The 15,421-nt window shown below is 36.0% G+C and overlaps 1 pseudogene; it reads left to right on the forward strand.

Moving 5' to 3' along the window:
* Nucleotides 1-2,025: 2,025 nt before the first annotated feature.
* LOC120607864 (AP-3 complex subunit sigma-1-like) lies at nt 2,026-3,181 on the forward strand (annotated as a pseudogene).
* The last annotated feature ends 12,240 nt before the right edge of the window (nt 3,182-15,421 follow it).

Here is a 15,421-nt window from a genome sequence, read left to right on the forward strand (position 1 = left end):
CCAGGCCAAGGTTATGGGAAGAGAAGTACCCATAACATCTGGCTGTGAAAATTGGAGGAGAGGATGGCTGAGTGAGACGGAGGGTGGCTGAAGCTCCTCTACACAGGGACTTATCACTGATAGACTCACTCACTCTGAACTCTAGCACTGGGGAAGCTGCTCAAAAAGTGCCAGGGACATACAAAAAGGAGCTGCATGGTTTAGCTTCAGGGAGATGGCTGGAGGGGCAGCTTTCTCCCAGACAGAAGTGCGGTAGAGTCAATTGTTCCTTTATTGAGTCTTCCTTCCTCCCATCATACAGATGCAGGCTGCTGCTATCTCTGACTCTCCATTAACCTGGTTAACACTGATTGCCCTGCCCTGGTGATTCCCTGAAGCTCCACTCCACCCGGCTTGTGGGTCCACCCCAGCTGCTTCCTTGAGGCTTTTCTATATAAACAACTTATTTTGGCTCATGCTATGGACTCTCCCAAAATCTCTCAAAGGTTCACAATTCCTAAACAAGTAGCATCTGACCTCAGCATGCCTCACACCTCTCCTCTTGCTTAGCAGCCCCAAGCTCAGTTGCTGAGGCAAGTAGATTGGTCTCTCTAGGCACACCTCTGAGCTCAAGGAGGTGACAACCACCTCTGGATTGATTAGTGGCTCTTGCTGGATGGCCCCAAGTAGGGTACAGGTTGCAGCTGAACTTGGCCTGAGGTAGGGACCTTCCCAGGAAGCCCTTGGGCTGACACATCCAGTAGCTGAGAACACCAAGCCAGAGTACCACCCAGGGCTGCATCAAGGACAACACACCTAGAGAGCAGACTGGATAGGGACTGGAGGCTTTCTAAAGTAGTCTGCTCAGTAGGGTCAGCTTCTCACCTGCCAGTCCTCAAAACCAATCAGCCCAAGGGTCAGTCCCTCCCACTGATGTACAAACAGCAACTAAGGCTCAACTACAATAAGAGGGCACATACGACCCACACAAGGGACATACCTGGAGCACCCGGCTCAGGTGACCAGGGAGACTACACCACTGGACCCCACAGGATACCTATGGCATAAGACCACTCAACTAATACTGGGAAACATAGCAGCCTTATCTAATACATGGAAACAAACATTGAGAGTCAGCTAAAATGGAGAAACAAAGAAACGTCTCAAATGAAAGAGTACAACAAACTTCAAAAAAATAACTAAATAAAGTGGAGGTAAGCAATCTTCAGATGCAGAGTTCAAAACACTGTTTATATGGCTATTCAATGAGCTGAGGGGAAAAGTAGATGAATTCAGTGAGAATTTAAACAAAAAGATAGAAAACATAAAAATGGAGATAGAGAACATTAAAAAGAGCCAGTCAGAAATGAATATAATAACTGAAACAAAGATTACATCAGAGGGAATCAATAGTAGATTACATGAAGTAGAAGATCAGTGATTTAGAAGATAAGGTAGCACCCAATCAGAACAACAATAAGAAAAAAATCCAAAAAAGTGAGGATAGTTTAAAGGGACTCTGGGAGCAAATATACCAACATTTGCATCATAAGGGTACAAGAAGGAGAAGAGAGAGAGCAAGGAATTGAAAACCTATTTGAAGATATAATGATGGAAAACTTCCCGAACCTGATGGAGGAAATAGACATACAAGCCCAGGAAGCACAGAGTCCCAAACAAGATGAACTCAAAGAGGCCCACACCAAGACACATCATAATAAAGTGCCAAAGGTTAAAGACAAAGAGAGAATCTTCAAAGCAGCAAGAGAAAAACAATTAGTTACCTACAAGGGAACTCCCATAAGACCGTCAGCTGATTTCTCAACAGGAACCTTGCAGGCCAGAAAGGACAGGCATGAAATAGTCGAAGTGATGAAAAGTAAAGATCTACAACCAAGATTACTCTACCTAGCAAAGCTGTCATTTAGAATCGAAGGACAGTAAAGAGCTTCTCAGAGAAGAAAAAGCTAAAGGAATTCATCATTACCAAATCAATATTACAAGAAATGTTAAAGGGACAAAGAAGAAAAAGAAGGAGAAGGAGGACAGGAAGAAGGAGAAGAAATAAAAAATATGAATAAGAAAATGATAATAACTATATATCTATCAATTCCTTTAAATGTAAATGGATTAAATGCTCCCATTAAAAGGTAGGATTGGGGAGGGTGGGGAAGGATCACCAGTGAGATCCCATGGCGAGGTCACATTCCTGTCCTCTCCCTGGATCCCAGCACCCACCTGGTCAGCCCAGCCCAGCCATGATCAAGGTGATCCTCATCTTTAACAACCACGGTGAGCTATGGCTCTAAAAGTTCTATCAGCCTTACAGTGAAGACACACAACAGCAAATCATCGGGAAACTTTCCATATGGTATCTAAGAGGATTAAAATGTTTTTAATTTTCTAGAAAGAGGATTATTAATTGGAGGATCTCACAACAAACTGATTTATCAACATTATGCAACATTTTATGTTGTCTTCTGTGTGGATTCTTCAGAAAGTGAACTTGACATTTTAGGTCTAATTCAGGTATTTGTAGAAATATCAGACAAGTGTTTTGAAAATGTTCATGAACTAGATTGGATTTTGTATGTAGACAAAGTTCACAATATTCTTGCAGAAATGGTGATAGGGGAATGGTACTGGAGACCAACCAACATGGATGAGATTGTTACACAAATTGATGCACAAAATAAAGTGGAGAAATCTGAGACTGGCTTAGTGATAGCTCCAGCCTATGCTGTATAAGCTGTAAAGAACATGAATCTTCCTGAGATCCCAAGAAATATTAACACTGGTGACATCAGTACAAAAGTGCCAAACCTGCCCTTTTTTAAATAAAAAATTTATTTTTTATTTCCCCAGGGGGAAAAGTCATCTAAGTTTACCATGCAGTTGTTAACCAAAAATTGAGGAGAGTCTTAACTTTTTCTCTTGGATTTAAATCAAGGTACTTTATAGAAGTTGTGTGAAATCAGTATGGTGGTTTAATGTTGCTTTCTTGCTCAGTGATTTTGAAGAAATTCAGTAGTTCCAGTGTGGGTTTTTTTTTTCTTCTTAACTGCATTCCTATGCCCAGCTACAGCATGCCTCTATGTATTGGCTACAATGGTATTTCAAAAAGTGTTTGAGACACTTCTTCAAATTATGTATAACCCAAAATGTTGGCATTTTGTATGGATTACAGTGCAGCATTCATTAATTCTTTCTGTTATTTGTCACAATTATTATTTAAAGAAACAAGTATGTATTGCATGAAAACATTATAACTTTTTCTTTTAGTTTAAATACACTCCAAGGTAACTGGGAAAAAAAGATGAGTGGATAAATGGGTAAGAAAACAAGACCCTTACATATACTGCCTAGAAGATAGTCATTTCAGATTGAAAGACACACATAAACTGAAAGTAAAGACACAGACTGAAAGAAACACACATATATACAATGGAGTATTACTCAGGCATAAAAAAGAATGAACAACATGGACTTAGATGGTTATTGTGCTGAGTGAAATAAGTCAGACAGAGAAAGACAAATCCATATGATTTCAATTAAATGTGGAATCTAAAAAACAAAAGAAATGAACAAACAAAGCAGAAACAAACTCATAGATAGAGTACATTCTGATGGTTGCCAGATAGCAGGAGGTTGTGGGGGTGGGTGTAAAAGGAGAAGGTATTAAGAATTGCAAATTGATAATTACAAAACAGTCATGAGGATATAAAGTATAACAAGGAATATGGTCAGTAATATTGTAATAACTATGTATGGTGTCAAATGGGTACTAGATTTATTGAGATAATCACTTTGTAAGTTATATAAATGTCTAATCACCATATTGTACACCTGAAACTAATATAATATTGCATGCAACTGTATTTGGAAAATAAAAATTTATTTTAAAAAAACAATGGTTTTTTTTTCCCCATCCTCTTGAGAGCACACCTCTTCTGATCAAGAGGAAGTTTCCCCTTTGTCAGAATTATAGGTGACTCTAGGTTCCCTGCTGCTGTTGTCATTTCTAGGAGACCCCTTTCCCACTCTCCAAGTCAGAGATGAGAGCTTCCCCTGAAGCCTTCTCTGTCCATGCTGATATATACTTCTGGGTTTTAGGCTGCCTTAAAATCAGCCTAAGGGGAAAAAATGGTAAATTTACTCTATTTACATTTTGTGTTTTTTTCCCCAACCAACCTGCTATTACTAATTTTCAGAGTACTTTAAAAGCTGCCACATACATTTTATTCAGTTTTTACAACTGCATTCAGTGGAAGAAAGGAACCAGAATTCTTGTCTTTAAAAAAAAACCCCACAAATTATAAAGCATGACTATTTTAACCTGGCAATGTTTGTTTTGATTTCCTTTATGTTATTATGTTCTTGCATCTCAAATAATTATTATGGGTTAATTCTTTTTTCTTTTTCTTTTTTTCTTTATTTTTTTTTTGGAACATTCTCAGAAGTTTCTTTAAAACAGATCTTTAGAAGTAAATTTCTTCATTTTTTAAAAATTTGAAACCAGTTTTATTTGAGTTTTGCTGGATTCACATTTCTTGGTTCACCAATACTTTCTTTCAATATATCAAATGCCTGATTCCATTGTTTTCTGGCTTCCATCGTTGCTATTATGTCTCCTTAGGATCTTCTTGGCCAGAGTTAATTTCTCAGAACTTCCTTGCTTTTGACCTTGACACTTTTGAGACGTGCAGGTCAGGCACTTTGTAGAATGCCCCTCTATTAGAACTGGTCTGATGGTTTTTCTTATGATTAGGTGGAGGTTATAGGTTTTGAGGACAAAGATCACAGAGGTAAAATGCCATTCTCATCACATCATATCAAGGATAGATACTATCAACATAACATCACTATTGATCACCTGGCTGAAGTAGTGTTGCCAGTTTTCTCCATTGTAAAGTTATTTTCCCTCTTTTCAATATTGTACTCTTTGAAAGGAAGTCGCTATGAGCAAGCCACACTTAAAGAATGGGGAGTGTGCTCCACTTTTTTGAAGGCAGAGTATTAACGTAAATTATTTGAAAATTTACATGGAAAATTGATATTTTCTCCCTTGTTTATTTATTTGATCATTTAACTGTATCATGAGTATAGACTCATGGATATTTATTTTATTTTTTACGTATTATCTTAATACAGGTTTACTTAATTTATTGTTCAAATTGTTCTAGCTTTAGCCATTAGGATCACTTTCAGTAGATTCCTGTATCCCTTAAACATACCTCCGTCATTGTGATTTTGTGTGTGTACCTGTGTGTGTGTATGAGAGCATTTCCTTTTTTCTGCCATTACAAGATACTCCAAGCACATCTTGTATAATTTCTGCTCCAGTCCTAGAATCAGCCACCTCCCTAAGGATCCCTAATTCTTTTTATTAGAGAATAGTATTTAAAACTATGATCTGTGCTCATTGCTACTGGAGTGGCATTGCTTCTAGGCCCTCTCAGCTAATAACTTATAGAAAATAGATTAGATATAGATATAGCTATAGATATGTATACATATACACATATCTACAAATATTTCTATATGTAACCAATGTAACCATATGTATCTATACTAAGCTAAACATGAATTTATACTGCTGTCTCCAACTCTAACCCATGACTTCCAATCCTTTTATTTTTAGCCTTTCTGATTAATTTTGTTTTAGGCATATTTCTTGTATACAGCAGAGGAGTGTTGTTTTTAGAGCCAATATAAACATGTTTTCTAGTATTTGGTACCATAAGCTGATTTATATTTATTTATTTTTCAATTACAGTTGACATTCAATATTATTTTATGTTAGTTTCAGGTATACAGCATAGCAGTTAGACATTTATATAATTTATGAAGTGATCCCCTCAATTAGTTTAGTACTCACCTGGCACTATACATAGTTATTACAGTATTATTGACTATATTCTCTGTCTGTCCTTCACATCCCCATGACTGTTTTGTAACTACCAATTTATACTTCTTAATCCCTTCACCTTTTTCACCCTGTCCTTCAACCCCCTTCCATCTAGCAATTATCAGTTTATTTTCTGTATCTATGAGTCTATTTCTGTTTTGTTTGGTTTTGTTTTTTAAATTCCATATGTAAGTGAGATCATATTGTATTCGTTTTTCTCTGTCTGACTTGTTTAACTTAGCATAACACTCTCTAGGTCCACCCACATTGTTGCAAGTGGTAAGATTTCATTTTTTTATGGCTGAATAATATTGCATTGTATATATGTACCACTTCCTCATCCAATCTTCTGTTGATGGGCACTTAGATTGCTTCCATGTCTTGGCTACTGTACATAGTGCTGCATTGAACATAGGGGTACACATATATCTTTTTGAATTAGTGTTTTGTATTTCTTCAGATAAATACCTAGAAGTGGAATTTTTAGGTCATAAGGTAGTTCTATTTGTAAGTTTATGAGAAGCCTTTAAACTATTTTTCATAGTGGCTGTACCAATTTGCAATCCCACTAACAGAGTACAAGTGTTCCCTTTTCTCCACATCATCCCTAGTATTTGTTGTTTTTTGATTTATTGGTGATTGCCATTCTGACAGGTGTGAAGTGATATCTCATTGTGATTTTAGTTTGCATTTCTCTGATAATTAGTGGTGTTGAGTATCTTTTCATGTCTATTGGCCATCTGTATGTCCTCTTTGGAGAAATGACTATTCTGTTCCTCTGCCTATTTTTTAATTGGAATGTTTGTTTTGGGGGTTTTAAGTTGTATGATTTCTTTATTAATTTTGGATAGTAATCCCTTATCATATGTATCATTGGCAAATATCTTCTCTCATTCAGTAGGTTGTCTTTTCATTTTTTTTCTTAATTAAATTTGTTGGGGTTACATTGGTTAATACAATCATATAATTCTCAGGTGTACATTATCATTTGACATCTGTATATTCTATTGTGTGTTCACCACCCAAAGTCTAGTTTCCTTCAGCTACCATATATTTGATCCCCTTTACCCACTTCACCCTCCCCACCCCACGACATGCCCACCCCCACTCGCCCCTCACCCCTCCTCCTCCACCCGACTAGTAACCACTACTCTATAGTCCTCTGGTAACCACTAGTCTATTGTCCATGTCCATGAGTCTCTGTTTGTCCTGCTCATTTGTTGCTTTTAGGTTTATATCCCACATATAGGTGATATCATGTGATTTTCAACTTTTTCTGTCCAGCTTATTTCACTTAGCATGATTATCTCGAGGTCCATCCATGTTGTCACAAATGGCAGTATTTCATCTCTTTTTATGGCTGAGTAATATTCCATTGTTGTGTGTACCACAGCTTCTTTAGCCAATCATCTATCGTAGGACACTTCGGTGTCTTTCATGCCCTGACAACTGTGAATAATACTGCTATGAACATTGGTGTGCAAGTATCTTTATAGATATGAGTTTTCAAGTCTTTGGGGTAAATACCCAGTAGAAGGATTGCTGGATCATATGGTAGATCGATTCTTAGTTTTTTGAGGAACCTCCATACTGTTTTCCATAGTGGCTGTACCAATTTGCAGTACCACCAGCAGTGTATGAGGGTTCCTATTTCTCCACATCCTCTCCAACATTTGTTATTGCTTGTCCTGTTGATCTTTTCATTTTGTTGCTGGTTTCTTTTGTTGTGCAAAAACTCTTTAGTCTGATGTAGTTCCATTTGTTTTTTCTATTGTTTCCATTGTCCTGATTTATATTTATTCATATATATTTGTTCTGGTTCTGCAAATGATTTTGTTAATACATATGTTCGTTTGTATACTATATAACTTAATTTTATATATCTCTATATCTCTCTATTTACCCTCATACACACATAAATACGCACACATGCAGGCACAGAGATATTTAATTATTTCACTATGCCCTGCTTGCTTTGCTTTTCATTGTAGTTTTTTATATATTCAGTAGAGTTTGTATTTTTCCCCTAGTAGTTACTTAAATAATTATATCTTGATTAGTTTAGACACTAGTTATTAGTTTCTTACTATGAGCAATCCTAAAATTAGCTTGTATACATACTATTCCTCCACCACCCAATTTTAGCTATTATTAATTTCTTAATATTTACCTTTTTACTGTTAAATATGCTTATTCTTTTACTACTTGAGACTTATTCTGCTTTCCAACTTCTCTTACCATTCTTTCACTTTATTGATTATATAATCTTTACATTATCAAAACAAAATATTTACATTGTATTATGTGACCTTTATCCCAATGTTTTCATCTTAGTTCTACAGTACATATGTATCTAATGCTTACCACCAGTCTTTTTGCCAAAGTTTCTCTTTGCTGGCTGGAATTTGTCCTCTGGTATTTTCTCTGTATTAGAGAACATATTCTCTGATTTCTTATGTGTTCAAAACTATCTGTAGCTCTTATACTAGAAGTGCAATATGGCTGAATATAAAATCCTTGACTTGCTCTTTCTTTTTTTGCATATCTTTTATTGTTAAGCATTGTATTCTGGCATGGGATTCTGGTATAGAGAATTATAATGATTTGATTTTTTGGTCTGGCTGGCCAAAGGATTCGAACTTTATCTTAAAATCCAATAACTTTACTAGGCTGTTCCTACATTTTGGATCAGTTTTCTCTGGAACATGGTGTGCCCTTTCAAAATGTAGATTTGAGTGCTTTTTTAAGAGGTACATTTGCTTGAATTACATTTCAAAATATTTATTATGTTTCTACAGATTGTTCCATGGTTCTTTTCAGGAATATCAATTATGTTGGCAAGCTTTTATCTGTATTCTGTACCTCTTAATTCTCTTAATCTCTTAATCTTGATTTGTTTCATTATGTTAATTTATCTTATTTTTATCTTCTACATTACTGTGCTTTCTGTAATATCTGTTTCCCATTGTATGTCTTTTTAATTTTATCATGATTTCTGTGATGATTTTGCTTTTACTTCTATTTCTTTTCTGAGTTCTTCCAATTCTCATTTTCATTCCTACTATTGTCTGGTCATATAATTACTGAATTGTTGTATTTTCTACTTTGCAGTTTTTTTTATAGCAGCAATTTCTTCATAAAATATTTTTAAATTCATGGTAAAATCTTTGGAGATTATACATATATATGATCACACACACACACACACACACACACACACACACACACAATACACATATCTATCCAGTCCATAAAAATGTATTTCTGATAGATGTTTTCTGTAGAAATGTTTTGTGCTATTTTTCGTATTTAAAAATATATACTATCTTTATTTGAATGTTGTATTAATTTATATTTGAAATCCATATTTGAATGACCTAGATTTTTCTCTATTTTCAGCTATTTGCAGAAATTTTCTGTTGGTAATAGCTTATGGAGGGACATTTATTTCTGCTCTAATTTTGATTATTTCTTTCCTTCTGCTGACTTTAAGCTTCATTTGTTCTTCCTTTTCTAGTTTTTTAAGATGAAGCGTTAGGTTGTTTATTTGGGCTCGTTCTTGTTTTTGGAGGCAGGCCTGTAATGATATGAACTTTCCTCTTATGACCATTTTTGCCATGTCCCAAAAGTTTTGATATGTTGTACTATCATTATCATTTGTTCTATGTATCTCTTTATCTCTCTTTTTATTTTTTCTCTCACCCAGATTTTCTTCAGTAGCATGCTGTTTAATCTCCATGTATTTGTGGTGCTTCCCGCTTTCTTTTTACAGTTGATCTCCAGCTTCAAAGCATTATGATCAGAGAATATGGTTGGTATGATTTTAACCCTTTTATATTTTTTGAGGCTATCTCTGTGTCCCAGTATGGGGTCGATCCTTGAGAATGTTCCATGCGCACTAGAGAAGAATGTATAAGCAGCTGTTTTGGGATGAAAGGCTCTGTAAATGTCAATTATGTCTAGTTGGTCTAATAGGTCATTTAAGGATGTTATTTCCTTATTGATTTTCTGTTTGGATGATCTGTCCATATCTGACAGTGGGGAATTTAACTCCCCTACTATGATAGTGTTTTGTTAGTAATTGCTTTATATATTTTGGGGCTCCCTGGTTGGGAGCATAGATATTAATAAGTGTTATGTCTTCTTGGTGCATGATTCCCTTTATCATTATGAAGTGTCCCTCAGTATCTTTCTTTACCTTTTTATTTTGAAGTCTATTTCGTCCAATATTAGTACCACTATTCCCGCTTTTCTCTGCATGCCATTTGCTTGAAATATCATTTTCCACCCTTTCGCTTTGAGACTATATTTGTCTTTGGAGCTGAAATTTGTCTCCTGAAGCATATGGTTGGGTTTTGTTTTTTGATCCAATCTGCAACTCTGTCCCTTTTTATTGGTGAGTTCAGTCCATTTACATTTAGGGTGATTATTGAAATATGAGGTTTTCCTATAACCATTTTATGTTTAGCTTTCTGGTAGCTCGGTGTTTCCATTGCTTCCTTGTCCTTGTGTTTCTGGTTCTTTTAAATTTTATTTTGGTTGGGTTTTGTGGGTTTCCCTCTGGTCCTTCTTGTTTGATGTTATATACTTCAGTTCTGAATCTTTGGTGTGTGGTTACCATTATAAATATGAGGTGGATAGTAGTATGTGTGTATATATATATATATATATATATATATAAAATTTTTTTTCCTTCTGCGTGTGCCTGCTCTCCATTCCCCTTTGCGAATTTGGATCTTTTCTGTTATTATTGTCTCGATTTGTTCCTATGTATGCTGAATGTTCAATACTATCTTGCTATAGCAAATCTCTTCTTATCGTTTAAGCTTATAACGCCCTGTTCTTCATAAGAGTTGTACTCCTCTGCTTCTATTTGTCTGCTAGTTGCCTTACTTCTAGTTATGTATTTTGTTGTCATTTTGTTTTAGGTGAGCTGACCCTTTTCAGTATTTCCTGTAATGCAGGCCTTGTATTGGAAAAAATAATGAAAACCTACATTTAAATAGTAATAAATAAAAAAAAATGGCTAGATTATAAACTTAATGATAAATGTATGGCACCAACATGAGAAAATCAATAAAACACTCTCCAAAGACAAAAGTCAGACTCGATCAAGTAGAAAGACATGTTATGTTTATGAATGGAAAGATTCAACACCACGTTAATTCTTTCTAAATTAATTTTAAAAGATAATGCAATCTCAATAAATTTGGTTATTTTTTTTCTAGACCTAAAAGATTGATTATAAAGTTTATTTGAAAGAATAAACAAGCAAAAATACACAGGAAATCTCTGAGAAAAAAGAAATTTGGAGCCTTAGCCATAGTCTAATCAGGTATTAAATACAATTTAAAGCCTCTATTATGAAAATGTGGTACTAGGAGATGTCAGAAGCATGGCGGCATGTGGGTTCCCCTAGACCTCTCCTCTTCAAACCACAACATACTGAACAACTACAATCCAACCGAAGATTCCCAACTTGACACACAAACACTTCTGAGAGATCTGCACGTTAAAGCATCTGAAGGTAGGTGAACAAGGGAGCAGAAAAGGGAGAGGAGCAGAGAGAGGCTGCAGACACAGCAGGATTCAGGGAGAGCAGAGGAATCAGGTTGTAGTGTGAACTCTCTATAGCCCTGAGCATTCCCACATGAGTGATAAGCATATAGAATGGCAAATTTCAGTGATCAAGGCAGAGACCAGGGCAGAGATGGAATACAGAGATACAAAAGCAGAAAGCTAAGTCAAGGAGCCTGGCTGCCTCCCCCCACCCTCCCAGAGATGGCCTTTCCACACACTCCCAGAGCTAGCTGCAGGCTCTAGGGAAAACTGCAGCAGCAAGTACTGGGCTACAGGGGAGGGAGTCTGCAGCCCCAGGAACTGAGAAGCACATTGTGGCTGGTCCCAGTGACAAGGTGGAGTTTCAGAGGCGAGGAAGCTGAAGCCAGGTGGCCACCATTATAGGGAGGAAAACAGACATAGGCACACCAGAGGCCTCTCCCAACTCAATGCACTCCCACTCATTCAGGCTGGTCTGGCGAAGGCACTGGGGCACCTCAGGCAGCACAACACTGCATCTGGCTGCTAGGGCATTACTGGACTTCAGGGGCTCTTCAGGGGCTCAGAATCCCGTCATTCATGGAGGTGGAGCCCTGGGACTGAGGTGACCTGGTCACAGAGGAGACAAACACCTCCCAAGGGAATAAAGGGCTCTTTTTTTTTTTTTTTTTGACACACAGTAGAGACGTGGGAGGCCTGGGCTGCACAGGAGCTTGTGCGCCACCTACTGGAAAACAAAAGAAAAACCTTATCAATCTGCTAAAGATGGATCACTCTTAATAATAATAATTTTTTTTTATCAGAGTTCAGATACCAAAACCTGGTAAAGATAACACAAGAAAAGAAAACTACACAACAATATCTCTTATGAACACAGATGCAAAAATCTTAAATAAGATACTAGTGAACAGAATACAGCAACATATTAAAAAGATTATACCCCACGATCAGATGGGCTTCATCCCAGAGGCACTGGGATGATTCAACAAACACAAATTGATTAATGTGATACACTACATAAACAAATTTTAAAAATAAGAATCATATGATCATATCAATAAATGCAGGGGAAAAAAAGCCTTCAACAAGATACAGCATCCATTTATGATCAAAACATTTAACAAAATCAGTATAGAAGAAAAGTACCTTAACATAATAAAGGCCATATATAACAAACCCTCAGCCAATATTATACTTAATGGTGAAAAACTAAAAACCTTCATTCTAAAATCAGGAACAAGGCAAGGCGGTCCACTATCACCATTGTTATTTGATAAAACATTGGAGGTCCTAGCAAGTGCAATCAGGCAAGAGAAAGATATAAAAGGCATCCAAACAGGGAATGAAGTAGTCAAACTGTCACTATTTGTGGATGACATGATTCTCTCTATAGAAAACCCTAAAGACTCCACAAGAACACTGCTAGAAACAATAAGCAAATGCAGTAAATTTTCTGGATACAAAATCAATGTTCAAAAAGCCATAGCATTCCTATACTCTAATAATAAAGTGTCAGAAAGAAAAGTGGAAACAATAATTCCTTTTGCAATTGAAACAAAAAGAAAATACCTAGGAATAAATTTAACAAAACATGTGAAAGACCTATATAATCAAAACTACAAGACCCTATTTAAAAAAATATCGAAGAAGATACAAAGAAATGGAAAGATATTCCATGTTCCTAGATTGGAAGAACCAATGTAGTTAAAATGACCTTATTACCTAAAGCATTATACAGATTTAATGCAATCTCCATCAAAATCCCATCGGCATTGTTTAAAGAAAGAACAAAAAAATCATCCTATTCATACGGAAGCACAAAAGACCCTAAATTGCCAAAGCCATCCTGAGAAAAAGAACGAGGCTAGAAGCATCACTCTACCTGATTTCAAATTATACTACAAAGTGACATTCATCAAAACAGCATGGTATTGGCAGAGAAACAGACACACAGACCAGTGGAACAGAATCGAGAGTCCAGAAATAAACCCATGTTTATATGGGCAAATAATTTTTGACAAAAGAGCCAAAAACATAAAGTGGAGAAAGGAAAGCCTCTTCAATAAATGGTGCTGGGAACTCTGGAAAGCCACCTGCAAAAGAATGAAACTAGACTGTTGTCTATCACCACAAACCAAAACTAACTAAAAATGGATTAAGGACCTGAGTATAAGACCTGAAACAATAAAAAGCATAAAAGAAAACATAGGAACTAAACTTAGGAACTTAGGACTTAAAGAAGATTTTGTGAACTTGACCTCAAAGCCAAAAGAAGTAAAAGCTAAAATAAATAATTGGGACTACATCAAACTAAAAAGCTTCTGCTCAGCAAAAGAAACCATCAACAAGGTAAAGAGACAACCATCCCGTTGGGAAAATATATTTGCAAGCAACACCTCTGATAAGGGCCTAATATCCAAAATATACAAAGAGCTCATACAACTCAACAACAACAACAACGACAACAACAACAACAACAACAACAACAACAACAAAACCCAAACAATCCAATCAAAAAATAGGCAGAGGACCTGAACAGACACTTCTCCCAAAAAGACATGCAAATGGCCAACAAATATATGAAAAGATGCTCAATATCGCTAGCCGTTAGGGAAATGCAAATCACTATGAGATACCATCTCTCACCTGTTAGAGTAGCTATAATCAACAGGATAAGTAATAACAAATGTCGGAGAGGATTCAGAGAAAAAGGAAACCTCATACACTGCTGGTGGGACTGCAAATTGGTACAGCCACTATGGAAAATAGTATGGAGGTTCCTCAAAAAACTAAGAATTGATCTACCATATGATCCAGCAATCTTTCTACTGGGTATTTACCCCAAAGACTTGAAAACTCATATCCGAAAAGATATTCGCACACTGATGTTTATAGCAGCATTATTCACAGTGGTCAGGACATGGAAGCAACCAAAGTGTCCTACAATAGATGATTGGATAAAGAAGCCGTGATACATATATACGATAGAATATTACTTAGCCATAAGAAGAGATGAAAGACTACCATTTGCGACAACATGGATGGACCTTGAGATAATCATACTAAGTGAAATAAGATAGACAGAAAAAGTGGAAAAACACACGGTATCACTTATATGTGGGATATGAACCTAAATGCAACAAACAGACAGGACAAACAAACAGAGACTCATGGACGTGGACAATAGACTAGTGGTTACCAGCGGGGAGAGGGGAGGTAGGTGGGATAAAAGGGGTCAAATATGTGGTGACAGAAAGAAATCTAACTATGGGTGGTGAACACACAATGTAATATATATAGAAATCTAACTATGGGTGGTGAACACACAATGTAATATATATATATATATACGCATATATATATTACATTGTGTGTTCACAATGTAATATATATACAACAACATGCCTTACTGTTAAATCGTATACCTGAAACTTAACTAGATTTCATTAAGCAATGTCAGCATAAAAAATAAAATAAATAAATAAATACCAATCAGAGTTCATTCCCATAAATGTCTATGTGGAGAAATAATCCACCAAATATCATGAACAACCAAGGTGACAAGGCAGCTCAGGAAGAAATAAAAAAAGCTTCAGAAAATAAACTTAAAGATATAGAAATATGTGATTTAAATGACAGATAATTCAAGATTGCAGTTCTGAAAAATCTCAAAAAGATGCTAGAAAACTTAGATAGATGGTTTAATAAACTCAGAAATAAAATTAATGAACAAAAAGAATACTTTACCAAAGAGATTAAAACTTTAAAAAGAACCAAACAGGAATTCTAGAGCTGAAAAACTCAATAAAAGAGATGAATAATGAAATAGCAAGCTAAGGAAACAGAGCTGACTAGATGAAGGAATGAATTAGTAATATCAAAGACAGAAATCTGGAAATTATGCAGATGGAAGAAGAGAGAGACTTCAGAGAAAGAAAGAAGGAGAGAGAGAGAGAGAGAGTAATGAAGGAAGGA

Source organism: Pteropus medius, unplaced genomic scaffold (assembly GCF_902729225.1).
Source record: "Pteropus medius unplaced genomic scaffold, Ma_sr-lr_union100, whole genome shotgun sequence".
Classification (NCBI taxonomy): Eukaryota; Metazoa; Chordata; class Mammalia; order Chiroptera; family Pteropodidae; genus Pteropus; species Pteropus medius.